Genomic DNA, 5,733 nt, shown 5'->3' on the forward strand with positions numbered 1-5,733 from the left:
TAGAATCAAGATCACATGAAGTACTAATACCACTTTACAATGCCTTGGTAAGGCCACACCTGGAATACTGCATCCAGTTTTGGTCACCACGATGTAAAAAAGATGTCGAGACTCTAGAAAGAGTACAGAGAAGAGCAACAAAGATGATTGGGGGACTGGAGGCTAAAACATATAGGGAACGGTTGCTGGAATTGGGTATGTGTAGTTTAACGAAGAGAAGGGTGAGGGGTGACATGATAGCAGTGTTCCAACATCTCAGCGGCCGCCACAAAGAAGAGGGAGCCAAGCTATTCTCCAAAGCACCTGAAAGCAGGACAAGAAGCAACGGATGGAAACTAGTCAAGGAGAGAAGCAACCTAGAACTAAGGAGAAACTTCCTGACAGTTAGAACAGCTAACCAGTGGAACAACCTGCCTCCAGAAGTGGTGAATGCTCCAAGACTGGAAGTTTTTAAGAAGAGACTGGACAGCCATTTGTCTGAAATGGTATAGGGTTTCCTGCCTTAGCAGGGGGTTGGACTAGATGACCTCCAAGGTCCCTTCCAACTTATTATTATTATTATTATTATTATTATTATTATTATTATTATTATTATTATTATTATTATTATTATTATTATTATTATTATTATTATTATTATTATTATTATTATTATCTTCAGCCCCAAGAACTCTTCAAAATGAGTCTGAAGTTGGAAATTGTCCACTAAATATTTTTTTTTATTTTTTTTATTTTAATTCCATTTATATCCCGCCCTTCTCCGAAGACTTTAGATGTTATCCACATTAGGTTACAACTAGCATTCAGCGGCAAAGAACATGACTGCTTCTCTTTCTCCTATACCTCCATCTGGAATACAAGCCCCTCCATCCCCCTTCTCTTCTGCCATTCCTTGTGCAGATCTCATAGGCTTCTAGCTTGGCAGAGACCTATGATAACAATAACTAGTCTGGGAATCCTTTGGACAGTCTGATGTTGACCTACTTTTCAAAGACTGCTACTGCGTTGTAGTTTATATGCATGGTGGGCTCTGAAATCACTCCTTATGAAGTGTACTGATGATGTCACTTTGTTTGGAAATGAAATGTTTGCAAGAAAACCACCAAGACCTTAGAGAGCACCAAAGACCTTAATATATTCAACATTGATCTATAAATATTCTCTTCTATTGGTACATAACATATCTGCTCTCTCCCTTACCAGTTTTAAGCAGACTAAGACTGGTTCACATTTTGACAAATTTGCAGCATCATAAGGCAATTCTTTCTTTCTTTTACCTCAATGAATCTTATAGCAGTCTTGCAACTACATATGACAGGTCTGTTCCTTCTGCAGTCACAAGTTGAGACAATTGTAAAGGATTGGTCAGCTCCCTCTCTCAGGAACAATAAACCAGCCTTCAACTCCTGGCCATCTCTATCTCTTCCCTGGCCCAGAAGATATTAAAGGACCAAAATAAAATATCCATATTGTTATATTCCATAAGTAACATGGCAATGCAATAATGTCAACTTGGGTGTTGTTGCATTAAAATCTTTGGGCTTCCAATTTTCTCTCCAAATCCAAGGATATCTACAGGCCTTTCAAATACTATATTCCTCATGGTCTCGTCCTCACTTAATTACTACTTTAAAGGAACCCTGGAAGTATTTGTGGCAAAGAAGATATGAGTCTTTGGGGGAAATTGAGATGGGAATTCATGTGTAATTTTTCTTTGGCAGAACCAAAAAAATCAAGTCAGGGAAAAAATCTGAAGAAAGAAATGGCAACTGGACTAGGTATGCCATATTGAATTCCATGGGACTTACTTCCCAGCTAAATTCTGCACATATTTTAAATGTTGATGTCTGTTTTAATCTGCTCAGAAACTTAAAGCAGTTCAGTTTAGGGCTGAGGGGATGAACTCTCCAAAAACCCCTCCACATGGAATAGCAGATCAGTAAAATCTGAGTGATGGGATGACATTAAAACAATATATTGATAAAGTCACTGTCTGACCCCTCCATGTTCTTGCTAATGCAGCAAGCAGTTATCTTTAGAAATGCTTATCTTCATAATTACACAAGAGCAAAACTAATTACTGCATGAAAATGCCCAGAAAATACAGCCAACCAATTCTGAAATGTGAGATCTGCAGCTATTAGAAAATAGAAATGGTTGTGTTGAACTTACTGGAAGACCTCAGGATATTAAATATCTATTACCAATTAAACAGCTAAAAATATTGTCTGGAAAAGAAAAAAGGAAAGGAGAAAAGAAGGGTTGCAGCAGTGTAAGTGTGTAAATTCCAAATTGTACATTGATGTGCTGATATGTTTTGGATGCAGGAAGAACTGTAAGACTCATGTAACCCCACAGGAATTGATCACAATTGTTGTATCTCTGCATGATTAATTGGTCTTTCCAAAAAAAAGGTAAAAACTCAATTGAAAAACTGCAATTCTATCTCATTACAATGCAGAATATGCAGTTCTATTTACATGTAAGTCTAATTGTGTTTAACTGGCATATCTTCATGATAACCAAGTCTTCCTAGATTAATAAACCCCAGGTGTGAGAGATAACATAAGACTTGCTGTTTTGAGGGATGATATTATCCAGTAGGGTATGTATTCTCATTGCTAACCAAATGTGTTCATTTATTTTTATTTATTTATCAAATTTATGAGTCACTCATCTCACAAAGAATGACTCTGTGTGGTGTATAACAATTAGAATAAAACCACAAATATAAAAGCAAAGAAGATATAAAAATCCACATCAAAAAGATAAATATTATAAAAACAAATATAATGGTACCTCGGTACTCAACGACTTCAAAATACATTGAATTTGGTACTCTATGCATTTTACATGAAAATATTGTCCTGGTATTCGTTGTTTGTTTGGTACTTTATGTGCTGCGATAGGAAGAGGGGGACAGCTGCAAAGAATGGGCAGAAAGACAGCCATGCTGGCAAGTAATTTTGCTCTGACTGATGAAGTAGCTTGGATGAGCAACAAAACATCTCAGATTAACCAAGTTTGGTCCAGTTACCATGATTCAAATTATTCGGCCTTTAGATACCTTTGGCCTGGAAGATTGAGTCTTCATTGACATATTGCAATGCATTTTGGGGAGAACCCCCTGAAATTGGTGTGGCAAGAGTTGGTACATTCCAACAAGTCTCTGACTCTCTGCCTAATTTTGCTCTGACTGATGAAGTTGCTTGGATGAGCAACAAAACATCTCAGATTAACCAGGTTTGGTCCAGTTGCCATGATTCAAACTTTAGACACCATGCTGGGGAGGTTGCTGCAAAAGGAAGCAGGGGATGTACAAAGAGTAGACAGGAAGTCAGCCATACTGGGAAGGTCACTGACATAGCTGAAATAAAAGGTCACATGGTAAGTCATGCAGCTTGTTTGGTACTCATTGTTTTTAGTACTTGTCGTGCCTCCATAACCAATTAATGATGAATACCAAGGTACCACTCTATACACACCCTAGTCAAAGAGAGGATAAGAATGGCCACCTCAGCCATGGAACCATCGAAGGACGTCTATGGTTTCTTGGGAACCCCAAGAATATCTCTGAGGTCTTCCCAAAAACACGTCTTTGGGGTCTCTGTCACATGTCTTCCCAGGAATCTGAGCCCTGAACTCTTCAACTGGATATCAGCAGTTGAAGATTACTCTCTCTACAGGGTGGAAGCTATTGCACTTCACAAGTCCATACAGAGGTCAGGCAATTACTAGAATCTGTAATTCCTCAGAGGTCAAGCCCTGAAGATCGAAAGGGGTCATGGGTCAGATCAAAATGGCAAAGAGCAAGAGTTAAAAACATCCAGATTTGGCCATCTTTTAAAGGAAACTGTGTCCCTCAGGGAAGATGTAAAGATGACACTCATGAACAGACCAAATCCATGGTCAAAGTGTGATTGCAGGAGCTTGCAGCCTTTGAAGCTGGAAGAAGATTTTCCATTTCTAAGATTCTAAAAAGCTAAGTGTAGCTATGTATTAATTGCTATTTCTAGGCCTCTTAACTTAAAAAAAGAAAAAGAAAATGAGATGTGGGAGGCATCATGAATAATAGGAACTCAGCCGACGACCTCAGATGTAAAAAAATAAACAGGAAATTTCAAGTGGGACCTACTGTATTCTAAGTATATGCTAGATACGATATGCTTCCAACTTGTGCAAGTGAAAAAACAATATAAGATGCCACAGGAATTCTACTATACTACTCACATTCTCTCTCTTTCATAAAATGACCCAAAAATAAGAATACAGCTTTAAAGGAGACTAAATTATGTATTAACTAACAATGCAAATGAAACATGCTCTAAACAGGTCCGTGCATGAGAGTATAAGTGCATAGGTGGACAATCTTTTGATGGGAGGGAAGATTTCCTGTTTCCAGCTAGTGGATTTTTACGTAGGTGTTTCTATCTTAAGCCTATTTTTTTTTATTTTTCCTAGAATTTTGATCTGTTACTCTTTCAAAATGACAGCTAATTGTGCCTTTGCTTTTCACCACTAGAGATGGGAACAGGTTTTAAACAGATTGAAGGCTATCTGATGCTTCAAGCTTGTCAACTATAGGGTGGGATTTCCCCATATTTAATTCAAAACTGCAAACTTTCTTCAAGTTGAATATTGGCAGCTGGCTAGCCCTGAATAAGATTTGGGAGCAAAAGCACATGAATATTTACCCAGGTCCACAAGGAAAAGTTGCTGAAGTTTCTGTTTTCCCACGTGCCAATTTCTTTTTCTCGGAATCCCAATTTGGGAGAACATTACCTTTGAAAATTCCCTTCCAAAAAACCTTCCGTTCAATACTGAATAACTTTCTTATCTCTCCCTTCACCTCCAAATCACTATAATTCCAGTTCTTTTTCAAAGCTTTTCTGCATTTTCCCACCTCATTCTTCAGCTGCACGGCCAAGCCAAGGTCAGTGCAAATCACTTGCTGAACTTTATACGGCAAGCAGCTTTAAGTCTTTCTTTGCATTTGTGTTCAGCAAATGAACCTGCCTTAACAGGCTGAAGGAGTTCAGTCCCATTGGGGCCTGGTGGAGTCTCTGATATAATCTCCTTCTCCAAATCTACAGCATGAATCTTTAAGCACTGAATCCCAAATCAATGAAATTAATGATCTCATCCACTGCTAATTTATACCTGTCTTTAAATGAAGACATAACTTTTATTTTGTCCAACTTGCTTTGCTCGTGCCAGACTTTAATACAAAGGCTAAGAGGGATCAAAGAAGCCTGGAGGGAATTTTCTTCCGGCTTGTGCTGTGCATGCTGAAATATTACATCTCTAATTAAACAAGGGGCACTTTAAGATCATTTCAACATCCAGGGCCAAAGCCACAGTCTCTGTAATTACATGGGAAGGGAAGAGATCATTGATAAATCTCAGCAGAAGATAATGTGTGTGAGTCATTTGGCATATAGATTTCATCCAAGGATCAAAAGTTCCAGGGCACCCTGCGTCGTTTCAGATAGCACCTATATTTATGTTAACACCAATTTCATTATAATGTTGCCCCCTAGAAATTTATCTTTCATTTATGAACGATGGCTTTTTATAACAATTCAAAAACAGTGGAACTAGTGATTAACATGCTCAGCTTAGAGTCTAGGAAGCTGGTTGGTAGGGAATGGAGGGATTCGAAATCACACATGTATCTCAGTATCTCCAAAAAATATATCTCAGAGCGGAGAAGATGGGAATCCTTACTGAATA

Source organism: Vipera berus (genome assembly GCF_964194415.1).
Source record: "Vipera berus genome assembly, chromosome: 2".
NCBI classification, from domain to species: Eukaryota; Metazoa; Chordata; class Lepidosauria; order Squamata; family Viperidae; genus Vipera; species Vipera berus.